Source organism: Pinus tabuliformis, chromosome 8 (assembly GCF_031772625.1).
Source record: "Pinus tabuliformis cultivar Carrire ecotype Pingquan chromosome 8, CPIR1, whole genome shotgun sequence".
Classification (NCBI taxonomy): Eukaryota; Viridiplantae; Streptophyta; class Pinopsida; order Pinales; family Pinaceae; genus Pinus; species Pinus tabuliformis.
The window spans coordinates 1,939,103,852-1,939,117,500 of NC_142294.1; the positions used below are offsets into that span (position 1 = coordinate 1,939,103,852).

Here is a 13,649-nt window from a genome sequence, read left to right on the forward strand (position 1 = left end):
CCTCTTAGCGCAATCATGTTATTTATGTGATCAAATACTGAGATGAAATTTCCAAGTTCCATTTGATTTTTGTGGGTACAAGTTATGAAATTCAATTTAATTACAAATGTTTTCAAATGTAGATTTAATTTATTTGTAGATCATGGATTCTCGAAAGTGTTTTTCATCCTCTACTCTTTATTGTATTCATCCCACATATTATACATCTTCCTTCGAGCGAAAGTGTTTTAGGTATTGTCTAATGGTGTGTTTAATTATGGAACACGTGAAATTATGTTACATCTACAATATTTATTTTCTTTCTTGTGCTAGGAATAATGGAGAAATAGTTTTGATCTTCTAATTTAGGGTTAACACTTTATTTATTATATACCAATGCTCTTCTGGATGAATCACATAAATATTTTAGGGTCGACACTTTTGACCCACTTACTGTGGTTCATCATCGGGGCACTTTATTTATTAATTGAACTTTCTCTTATTCTTAATCTACCTATCACTAATCCACATTTTCTTTTTAAACTTATACATTATAATGCTTTCAACAATATCGATTTCTTGGAGGATGTCCTCCACTATTCCCCGATGGTTAACCAAGACACTACGTCATCAATCCAACCTCTTTTGAGCCTTCAATTACTAGTATTGATGTTTGAAGCAATGGTAGGAAGTCTCTCAATTTTCAAACTAATTAGCTTATGTTTATACATCAAGTACCTAATCAAAGTCTCACTATAAATGGAAGCAAGTCTATCTCCTAATAAGAAGTCAAAATAATGTATAATGCACATAATTTTAAGTTCATTTATTACTAATCATTTCTAGATCAACCCTAAGGTTTAACTCAATCACTTAGGTGCCATCATTACCAAGATATTATGAGTAAATCCTACAAGTCCCTAGTTTAATTCCCCCCAGGTTATGTGCAAGAAGCATGCACCAACACTTTCAAATCAACCCTAATGTTTGGCACAATCACTTAGTGTCATCATTGCAAAGATATTATCAATAATCCAACATATTGTGCAAGTCATTGGTTCATTTCCCTTAGAGTTGGGCACACTCAGTCTACATCACCCACTTTACACTAGATACCATTCTCAAAATAAGAAGAAGTGGTTGAGACCTTCCTAGAAATTATTTCTAAATAAAAAAGTGATTTTAGATTTACTTGATTTTCCTTCAAACTTTCTTAAAAATATTAAAATCCAAAATGTTATAGTCATGCAATATGACTAAATTAAACATATTATTAAAAAAAAGCTTTTTTTATTTCTTAAATCCAAAATTTTCACCATTCTCATTTTACGATTTATTGAGACCAAAATATATTTTCCGACCTCCATAAATTCTCTTTTCCTTACCATCATACCAATTTAAACTTAAAATAAAAATGGAATCCAACTTCTTCTTTTCTTTTTCTTCTTTCTTTTTTTTTTTTTTTTCAAAAGGTGGAAAAACCTATCAAACTCAGTTTGTCAAACCAACAGTGAGGACAGCCATCTCTGGCTGCTATCCGCAAATGTCAGTTGACACATCACTGTTATCAAGGAAAACCACGCCACCTGAAATAACCCGCTGGTGGTCCGTAAGGGAGCAGGCTTTCACTCCTGCCAGATGCCTCTGGGTCTTGGGCCATTAACCTGTTTCCTTACGTCCGAGGAAGACGAGCTCTTAGCCAAGCAGAAGCAGTTTTAGGGCATACTCCAGGTCCAGGAATCCAACTTTTTTATATAAAAATACAAATCTTTTAAATTTATTTTATTATAAATAAAATTAATTTAAACTTAAAATAAAAATGAAATCCAACTTTTTATATTAAAAAACAAATCTTTTAAATTTATTTTATTATAAATAAAATTAAAATATAAAAATAGTTTATTTTAATAATATTATTTTTATTTTATATCTTTTCCAACAAAAAAATGGTATATAATATATACGTAACTTTTTTACTGGTTATTCATGATATCATGTTAAAAATTTACCCTATGAAAACTTAAAACCAATTATATTATTAAATATTATATGCTTTTTATAAGTGAAAAGATGGGTAGATGGAGATCTTTCATAAGCTAACGCAAGCGCCAACGTCATAAATCTCATCTTAATTTACTTAAAGAGGTTTCTTAAACTAAGAGAGTCTTAAGATTTCAGCGAAATCTTGACCAATCCATTAAAAAAAATAAAGCACCTTTAAATTAAGAAATTCAAAGGTATTGCAGCAAAAATAATTTAAATTCTTTAGGTTTAATTTAAACCCAGGAAAAGGAAAAAGAAAGAAAAGAAAAAGAGAATATGCATTTAAAAGTTAAATTTGCATTGATGGGCTCACGATTTGACTAGGGAAGAGATGGAATCCATAATTTTAGTTGGTTTTAAAACATTAATTTATTATGATAAAGTTATAAGTGTAGATATTATTTTATTATGATAAAGTTAGATATGATTTTTACAATATATTTGTTGGATATTGGATATAATTTTGTAATGTGTTTAATTGTTTTTTATATATTTGTTAATTTTCGTGATGTGTTTGTTCATTAGTACTTGTTGATTTTGGTGTAATGGTAATTGTGATTTCAATAAGTGATATCAAAGTCAAAGGTCTCGAGTTTGAATCACACGTGACTCATGATGTCTTTGTTTATTAGTACTTGTTGATGTTGGTGTAATAGTAATTGTGATTCCAACAAGTGATATCAAAGTCAAAGGTCTCAAGTTTGAATCACATCCGACTCGCACTGGGGGAGATTGTTAAACATTGGATAAATCATCACTCCTTGTGTGTTTCGCAATATGTGTTTAACCACCTCTTGTTGATCCATTAACTCTGGCGATGCATTCATTTACTAACACCCATGTGTTTAACTACCTCTTGTGGATATGTGTTTAACCACCTCTTGTTGATCCGTTAACTCTGGCGATGCATTCATTTACTAACACCCATGTGTTTAACTACCTCTTGTGGATATGTGTTTAACCACCTCTTATGGATGCTTAACCACCTCTTGTGGATATGTGCTTAACCACCTCCATTAACTCTGGCAATGCATTCATTTACTAACACCCATGTGTTTAACTACCTCTTGTGGATATGTGTTTAACCACCTCTTGTTGATTCGTTAACTCTGGCGATGCATTCATTTACTAGCACCCATGTGTTTAACCACCTCTTGTGGATATGTGCTTAACCACCTCTTGTGGATCCGTTAACTTTGGCGATGCATTCATTTACTAACACCCATGTGTTTAACCACCTCTTGTGGATATGTGTTTAACCACCTCTTGTGGATCTGTTAACTTTGACAATGCATTCATTTACTAACACCTGCAAGCGATGCATTCATTTATTAACACCTGCAAGCCGAGCGATGCATTCATTTACTAACACCCATGTGTTTAACCACCTCTTGTGGATCCATTAACTTTGGTGATGCCTTCATTTACTAACACATGCAAGTGATGCATTCACCTACAAGCAATGCATTAATTTACTAACACCTGGGAGTTTTAATGTAATGACAACTGTATTTTTAAACTTTTTAATTTTTTTAATTATAAATAATTAATAATTTATTTAAATTAAAAAATATTAATATATTTTTAAATTATAATCTTAGTAAATTAATTTATTTTATAACTTATCCTAACTCTATATAGCTAATTATCAATTCTAACCATTAAAAAAATTACCCCACCTACTCCAAGGTATAAGGCATAGGAACAATATTTATTCCCTCATATCTAATATTTTAACCTAAAGCAATAAAATAAATAAATAAACAAATAATTCTAAAATAACTTCAACGTGTCAAATCTTTTGCGTTTGAACTATCAAATAATTTACATGATGTCACTATTTTCAATTAAAATTGTAAAAATGGTATAATGTACCTCTCAAAGTTTAGGTGCATTAGTACCAAATGATGAGCAGGTGGGATGGATGTGATGTCATTGTCACTTTTGCGGCTTTCAATGGGAAATGTCCTTCTCAGGTACGGTTAAGAAGGTTCAGTGGTGTTTGATTGTGATAATTAAAATGTTTTGTTTTAAGTTAAGTAGTGTTTTATATTAATAATTAAAATGTTGTTTGATATTGATAATTAAAATGTCTTGTTTTAGAATATTTATCATGTTTGAGTTTTAAAATATTTTAAAATTTAATTATAGTTAATATTTTAAATTTTCCATTTTTAATTATTTAGGTTGAAATGTATTGAAGTATTATGGTTGTAGTTTTAAGGAATTTTTTTGTCAAATTTTATTGTAAATGTTTTTTAAGTTATTATTCATTTTAGGTGTTGTATTCAATAATGTGTTAAATTTGAAATATTTGTTTTTTACCAAAAAATAAATGTAAATTTGTAATGTTAAAAAAAAAAATTAACTATATTATATATTTTCTTTGAATTGTGATTAGTTAAGGGAGTTTGGGTCTTATTTCATAATGATATTTACTCTAAATCTTTGACTCTACCTCGACCATTGTACATGACAATTGGGTCAAGTATTTTCAATGTTTTAATTCTATTATAGTTTTTATTTTATTGTTTACGGTGCACAATGATGAGCACTCTCTGGCTCATTAGTTCAATTATTGAATTTTGAAATGTATGAACTAATTATTGTATTTGAACAATAGCTACTTTGTAGATATTCTTACTTATTTTAAGTATCTTTAAATTAGAGTAAGAAACAAATAAGACATGCATGAATGAATGAATAAAATGTTTTTAGTAGCCATAACAAACTGTAAATTACCTGAGACTTAGTACTTGAACGTTGAAACCAAAATTCTAGAACAATACTTCCAAACAAAAAAATGTTTCTACCAAAAGTGGTAAAAAAAATATTGATATCGAACGTTGAAACCAAAATTCTAGAACCAAACTTCCAAACCAAAAAATGTTTCTACCAAAAGTAGTAAAAAAAATATCGTTATCTTGCATTGGAAATTGCTAATTAAAACTGCTAACACATATATATATATATATCTTCTCATCGAATTCTATTTTTACACAATATTACATTTGTTCGAATACATATGAATATGCTCAAGATAAACATCACAAATATATATATGAATATACTAAATATGAACAAAAAATATATGTTCTACACAAGTGAAACGAACACTCAAGTAGAGATTTTTATCAAACACAATATACGAACTATGTAATATCCCCTCCCCTTAATAATAAATAATATAAATAATAAATAATAAAAATAATAAATAATACAAAAATAATAATTAATAATATAAAGAATAAATAATAATAAATAATAAAAATAATAAATGTTAAATAATAAATGATATTAAAAATAAAAATAGTAATAAATATACTAAAGTTCTAAATAAGAATAAATAGAAATAAAACAAGAAAACTATTAAAAAGAAGAAAATAAAACAAGAAAGCTAAAAATCAAAAGAAAAGTAAAGAAATAAAACAAGAAAGCTAAATATCAAAAGAAAGTTGCATGTAGGCACATAGAGTGTGTGCATGTGGTTCCCCTTCCAATGTTTGTTCTATTTAATAGATGGAATGCAAGAATGTCTCTCATCTTCCTCACCATCTATTAAATAGAACAAACGTTGGAAGGGGAACCACATGCACACACTCCATGTGCCTACATGTAACTTTCTTTTGATTTTTAGCTTTCTTGTTTTATTTCTTTACTTTTCTTTTGATTTTTAGCTTTCTTGTTTTATTTTCTTCTTTTTAATAGTTTTCTTGTTTTATTTCTATTTATTCTTATTTAGAACTTTAGTATAGTTATTACTATTTTTATTTTTAATATCATTTATTATTTAACATTTATTTTTTATTATAAAGTGATTTATTTATTATTATTTATTTTTTATATTATTAATTATTATTTTTGTATTATTTATTATTTTTATTATTTATTATTAAGGGGAGGGGATATTACATACTCTCCCACTTTAAGGAACTTCGTCCCGAAGTTAAGTTGAATTATTTATTATTTATTATTTTATTTACTTCATGTTGCCAACACCCTCTACTGAACTAGTATAACCAGCAGGCATCAAAAGTCCCCAACACCCCGGGAAATCTCAAGGAATCTCTGTCCTTTTTCCCACTTTCGGCACCAGGCATAAGCCTGACCCAGTCTGTATCCTAGTCCAACGCTGGCCCCAAGGCTCGCGCTTGACTCAGACCTCATCTGCCCCAAAGCAGGCACTGCATTCCATCTTTCCAAGATTTTGTCTTTCATTCTCTTGGGAGAATGGTGTTCTAAGACATAGGAGTCACTGGCAGTAGTACGTTGATTGAGGGCTCGGGGGTGGCCAGTTATAGCAAATCTTTGCACATTTGAGCTACGGTTGGGTGGAGAGTCGTCCCCAAAACCTTGTTGCGGTAAGCCTACTTCTACTACAGGTAAACACTATTCATAGTTGAATTTAGTTTTATTAATTACATGTTTATTGGGCTAGGTAAGTGCCACTCTCAATTAAATTTAATGTTAAATTAGATATTTATTTTTTGACTGTTACAAACTAATAAATTAAGAAAATATTGACATTGTAATGTTTCATGTAATAAAAACACAATTACCTTATTAGTTTTAGGTGATATAATTTTTAACAAAATTATGATATATATTTTTTTAATAATGTGTTTTTGAATGCATAATAATTTAAAGATATTTCAATTAATTTTTATTTGATTTTAGCCAAAATTCACTAGTGACAATTTGACCATGACTTACATAACTAGATTTCAATGTATTGTAAAAAATATATAAAAAAAAAATTATATTTGCATTAATTATCTTATAACAATTCAAAATGAATAAAGTATTCGGCAAAACTGATATTAAAAATGTCATTTAAACAATATAAAATCATAATTTAACTAACCATTATATCAAAGACTTTGAAAATAAATATGATTGAAATCTTTCTCGGTGAAAAATGGGTATTTCAAGAACCAATAGATTAAAAGTTATGTAATCTAAGTACTGTAAAATAATAATTTAGTTAACTATTACATTTTTTAATAATTTCTATATTTCTCAAAATGGAATGTATTATTTATTATTTGATAATTACGCCTTACGGCGTTCCCTCTGAGAGGAACTCCCCTCCGTGCCGCGGTGTCTCGTTATGGGCCCTTAGATCGATTGTTAGACGATGAAATAAACTCCAACCATTAGATCATCGGCGAGTCATTTCTCTGCATCTTCATCAGCTTCTGGCTCTTCTGTTTCATCTTCTGCATTGCCGCCCTTAGCTTCACCCTTCAGGTCTGCATGGGCAGGTTATGGAAAGATAGGTGGCCTGCGGCTTTCATCGTCTCTCCAAGACTTCTCAACATACCGCAAGGTTGGTTCTGAAGAAGGGGATTTAGCCTTGAGCGGTGCTGGTATTCTTCGAACAAAACCTTCATCGATAAGGGAGGGCACAGGAGGAGGCACTAGCTTTTCAAAGGAGAAGGGCCTACCTTCAACACCATTGAGAAAACAATGCTGGTTAAAGGTGGCTGTTGGGTTTTTACTTCTCTTAATGCTTTTAATTCTGATCATTGCGGGATTTGGTTGGTTAAAATCTTATCGGAGTACAGAGGCATCACATTTTTCTATAGTTTTGGACTGTGGGAGCACTGGTACCCGAGTTTATGTGTATGAGTGGGTGCGGAATGATGGCAAGCATCAAGGGAGTCTTCCAATGGTGTTGCGCCCATTTCCTGAAGGTACTGATGACAAGTCAAGGCAACAGAATGGTCGAGCTTATCATCGCATGGAAACTGAACCTGGTTTTGATAAACTTTTACACAATGAATCAGGGTTGAGGTCAGCCATGGAACCACTGCTCCAGTGGGCTGAAAAGCAAATACCGGCTCATGCTCATAAAAATAGCCCTCTTTTCCTTTTGGCCACAGCAGGGCTTCGCAGGATGCCAAGTTCAGATTCAGAATGGATCCTGGACAAGGCATGGTCAATTCTAGAAGTATCTCCATTTATGTGTCGAAGAAACTGCGTTAGGATAATTACTGGGGTAGAAGAGGCTTACTATGGATGGGTAGCTCTTAATTATATGATGGGTAGATTGCAGAATATGCCGATTCTGGAGACGTTTGGTGCACTTGACTTAGGGGGTTCCTCATTACAGGTGATATTTGAATCTAAATATGGCTTGAATCTGACCATTGGAAGAATGGAACGCCATCTAAATGCATATTCTCTTACAGGTTATGGCCTAAATGATGCCTTTGAAAAGTCCGTTGTACTTCTACTCAGAAAAAATTTAAAAACTGACAGTGGGAAATTCTCTGGTGGTCAGTTGCATCTCAATCATCCTTGCATACATGCTGGTTATAGACAGCAATACTCATGTTCTCAGTGTTCTTTCTTACTCCAGAATGGAAGTCCTCTGGTTGGTGGAAGAGACATAAGTAAAGAAGAATCTCGAGTAGGGCTTGAGTTGATTGGTGAGCCCAACTGGGAAGAATGTGAAGCTCTAGCGAAATCAACCATAAATGCCTCTGAATGGTCACATTCGGGGGCAGGGACAGACTGCAAACAACATCCTTGTGCTATCAGTGATCAGCAGCAACAATCTCAAGGGCAATTCTATGCTATGTCAGGTTTCTTTGTTGGGTTCAAGTTTTTTAATCTATCTGCTGCTGCTTCATTTAATGATGTTCTAGAGAAGGGTCGGGAGTTCTGCACTAAAACTTGGCAAGATGCTGAGCGGAGTGTTGTTCCACAGCCTTTTATAGAACAATATTGTTTTCGTGCTCCATATATAGTATCACTCCTGAGAGATGGTTTGCAATTGAAGGAGCAACAAGTAGTTGTGGGGTCTGGTAGCATTACTTGGACTTTAGGTGCTGCATTGTTCCATCGGTAATGGAATTTCTCCAAGTCGTTTTGGTAAGCTCTGTAACTGAAACTTTAAATTATTCATCTTCAACAGTTTTTTTGCCATTTTGATTAAATTCTTCCAGATCCATCACAGTGAGTTTTTTGAGTTGACATTTTGATCCAGCCAGAGTGGCTCACCATCAGGACTCAAAAAACACTTGCTGGCTCGAAGCCTCCAAATATCAACTCAAAAAACTCAGTGTGATGGATCCAAAAAAAATTAATCAAAGTTATTCACATCACAGAAGCCTTAACTCAGAAAAAACTTATTTTACCAATTGAATAATCTTAATTGATCATTTTTCTTTTCCTTCACTCACTTGACAATCTGCCTCTATATGTTTGTGTTTATGTTGCCTTTTAATTCTCTTTTCTTTCAGAGGCTATGCATTTATTACTCTTCGCTGCATCTTATGCTTATGTCAAGTTTTTAACCTCCGTGGTTACAGAAATGTTGATTCCCCTGTTTTTGCATAAAATTTTCACTTAAGTTTCTTATTGAATTTACAAGTGTTTGTTGCTTGAGTGCCATGCTTGGTTGTCTTTGGTTTGCCAAAGGTTTTGAGAAGATTAATACGATTAGTTTGGACTAGTGCTCAGCTGAGTATTAGCAATAGTTTATAATTTCTGTAACTATACTCATGATGATGATTTGTTCCATGAAAAAATAACACACAACAAAGGATCTGTACATGTGAACTTGTAGTATGTGGAATAAAGTCAGCTCACTCCCGTTGAGGATGTCAATTAATTTTCTCATGTTCCACTAATCTCAACAAGGGTAAAACCACAGAAGAGGCATCCTCAGGTCATGAGCTGTTCAAGACTAAAAGCTCATGGGCTCTTGATATGTTTGGCTATTGCTGTTCCACATTTTTCATTTTTGTGATTACTACACAATTAAATGCAGAACAGGTTTAAAGTCTATGAAGTGTTTCAGATGATTGGGAACACCTATGGCAGTATTGTGTGGAAAATGGGTATATTATAATGTGGCATTGTGGCTGCATCTAATGTTTCCTCATAATCAGGTTTCTGGGATTCCAAGTGAGCTGAGGTGCCTCCCTTCCTGGATGCTTTGTTCACAAGGATGAAACCAAGTGCCTTTGATGCACCATTTGCGTGAGTCAAGAACTGTGGATATGAAGAATGGAATACTCGATGACATTCTACATGATATCGTTGACGTTGTTGGATTATGTCAAACAGTCAAAGTGGACAATGAAACATTTGGAGATTCCATGAATTTCAAAAAGCATGCCTTCCTTAAAGCAAATATAAAAGATTTAACACTGTACACAGGATACTTCCCAAAGCTTGTTTAATTATAAAACACATATATTTCTCAAATGTAGAAGTCATACCATGTGTGTGTTCCTTAATAAACCTTATAATAGAGTTTATAGAGCTGATCTTTTCTACGGACGAGATAGTCATTTAGGAAAAGAGGCTAACTTGAATTTGAAATGTTGTGTGGTCATTAGTATGTGTCGTAACTATGTTAAAGAAGCGACCAAATTGAAGAAACAGCAAGTGTATTTCCCTGGAGGTACCTTGTAGTACTGAGAAATTATTAATGATATGTTTTTCACCCCTTGTATTTAATATGCAAACAGGAATCTAGCAATTAGTTATTTCGTTTTTTCTATTCAAGACCAGATCCATAGTGCCTAAATTTGCTACTGGGCTAACCTGCATAGCCATGACTCTTTTCAGCATCTGGTCACAAAGGAGTGTCCTCTCTAGTTCTGTTTTCACACCAACACGTTTCTTGGCATGTGCCTTAGGGCATCTTAGTTGACCCTTGTTTCTGGTCATATGCTCAGGATTCTTTCCTTGTTCCCTGCTTGTGAAATGTGTCAAAAAGATCTGAGCTATAACATCAATTGTAACATTGCAGATCATGCTTGTCACTATTTTTTTTTATGCTCCTCTTCATTGGCCACTGATCCATGGCAATGCATTCCTTTTCTGATGAGTGACATTCAGAAGAAGTTTTTAACATTAGAATAGTTTGATTCCAATTTTGGTTATAATTTAATACAATGCATACTTCTTCGATCCTGGAAATTGAGGGAAAATTTTACATGCAAGAGATATCGAAGACAGTGCACCTTCGTAGGTAGTTAATCCAGGGGATAACCATCAACATGGTGACAAACTCAAGTTGAATGTGTTTCCCGTGTGATCTAGGCTTAACTTTCCCCAACCTCTTACATGCTCATTATTTGCTTATCATTTCCTTTTTCTCCAAAGGCATTGCTCTAAGTTATTCTTGACAAACGGAGTTATATGGGGAAGTTGTTCATATCATGGACAGAATTAGCAAGGATCGAATAGAAGTTCACCACTTTTGCATCTCTCCAAAAGCTTTAGCTTTGTTTACACATACTGTAAACATGGATACGTTTTGGATCTGATTGGATTTCTTTTTTTATGGGCTTGGTTCTGATGCAACTGACATTTATTTACAATGAGGAATTTCATCTCTTCTTTTCCATTTTCCTAAAGTTGTTTGAACTCATTTCCAGAATTGCTATCTGGTGTGGTTGAAGCTACTATAAAAAACTAAAAAAGGATCAAATAAGGCAATTCTAGGGGATGGGCTGACATCCATTGTAGGAGGTAGGCTGCATGTTCTACTCTTCTCATGTATTATCATTGAACTGAAATTTAAGTCCAGGACTACAGTTTGTAGATCTGTTTCTATTGTCTTTGGTGCTTTGATCCTTCAACTAGTTTCCCCCATTTTATTCTGTCTCATGTGTTGTGAAACTGCCTTCCCTATAAGTGGTTCGGGGGAGAAGCTTTGCTTCTTTTAATAACATGCTCAGTCTACTAATCCTGATTGGATGGGATAGAAATTCATGTGGTCGCCATTAAGATTTCTATTGTTTAGTTTTACTTTACAAGAAGGATTTTGTATCTACTTTATTGATCTCATCACAGGAAAACCTTCCAAATTCATTTGTCATGTAATTCTAATAATGTTGTTTATTCTTCCTTGAAATGAAATTAAAACAGTTATGAATCATGATGTTGCAAATTGTATATGATTTCTGTCTGTGTTTTCCCAAGCATCATATTCTGTAATGTAACTGGAATTATTTTTCTTCATTATTTTCAGGGGATGGAAGAGCAAAGATACCACTTAGCCCTTCAAATTCAGGGTGTCAGCAACCATTTGGACTTGCGCAAAGCCTTGCGGGTGGAAGTGTGCAACATGCTGATTCTCTCAAGCACCAGTCAACTGTGTCAGTTGGATTGTGTTTTCCAAGCAATTTGGGGCAAATACAAACTGATACTGGACCCTTGTGGACACCTCACAGAGGTCAAATGCGGTTGCAGAGTCGACGATCACAATCAAGAGAAGATCTCAGTTTATCAGTTTTAGAGAGCCATGTCGTCAAGTTGTGATGGCTAGAAGCTGTATATAGATTTTAGAGAAAGGCTGTGCTTTTCTCAAAAGTGTACATTACAGGAGAATCTGGAATATCAACTTGTTAAGCGAGTGTAGCTTTATGCAGCATCTCTGGGCTGGTTCTTTATGTATTGAGGGGAGATCCCTACAGCACAACTGAAATATATACTAAAATATTGCGAATTGTATTTTTGGTCTCTCTACATTTTGGCGGATGGTTGGATCTTGTTAATTTTATCTGTAATGTTAGCATATTCATCTCGCTTAGCGTCTTTGATGGATATTTGTAACATAAATGCATTTTAAATAACATTTTTTTTTCAACTTCAGGTCGCTGACAGCCAAATGTCATATTATAGAGTTATCATTTTATTCTTTTTGGAAATTTCGAAATCTCTTGGGACCCGTGTTGTTTCCTGGCAGTGTAAAGTTTCTTTACTTTTCAGAGGTTAAAAGGAAGATTCTGAACACAGTTCATTGGCAGTTCATTCATGTGTTATCTTTAATAGTCAAACTCCAAGTTCATAGGATTCAATTAGTCTCCAAACCTTTTAGACTATTTAAATTTATACCAATTGCAAATAATTATTACAACAATGTACTTGATTTATATCATTCAATTTTTTAATCAGGAAAGAAAATTGATCTTAAATTTAGGAAATGTCATTTTTCGGAGCCAAAATGGCAGAAAATAGTGGTTGGAATACCGTAATTACGCCGTAAGGCGTTCCCTCTGAGAGGAACTCCCCTCCGTGCCGTGGTGTCTCGTTATGGGCCCTTAGATCGATTGTTAGACGATGGAATAAACTCCAACCATTAGATCATCGGCCTTTTTAGAAACCAAGCGTCAGCAAAGAGAGGCCAAGCGTCTGTGGATGGATGAGAGAGGACAGCAATCTGAGGCGCCTCGATCCCCTTCGATCTGAACATCAGGGAGCTCTATGAAGCGGATCATGTCCCTTGACGAAGATGGCAGGGTGTGGTGAGGAGAGCCGTCCATCCATTCGGCGGTGAAGAAGGTGACAGAAAACCCATGGTACACAGTCAGCCGAATATTCACACCAGTTCACACCAGTTCTTCACTTGATCGCTCTACTTTGTGGTCACTCATTTCATGGCTCCTCGGCATTCTCGTTCTCTGTTGGCGAAAGCTTTCTTATTCTTTATTCTTATTCTTTCCCCCGTTGCAATTTCCACAGGGATTTGCATTGCAATCAGCCATGCAATTCAAAGAAAAACCAATAAACCAATAACTTCCCTTTTTGATTCGGAAAGAGTAGGCAGGTTGCTTACTTGAATTTTGAATTTGAATGATGATATTCTCAAAATCAATGCC

General features: G+C 33.6%; 1 pseudogene across 1 annotated transcript; it reads left to right on the plus strand.

The window, feature by feature from the left end:
• The first annotated feature begins 7,098 nt into the window (after nucleotides 1–7,098).
• LOC149244251 (putative apyrase 7 pseudogene) lies at nucleotides 7,099–12,609 on the plus strand (annotated as a pseudogene). Its single transcript, XR_016246722.1, has 2 exons — nucleotides 7,099–8,901; nucleotides 12,020–12,609. The product of XR_016246722.1 is annotated as a putative apyrase 7 pseudogene (transcript).
• Nucleotides 12,610–13,649: the final 1,040 nt, after the last annotated feature.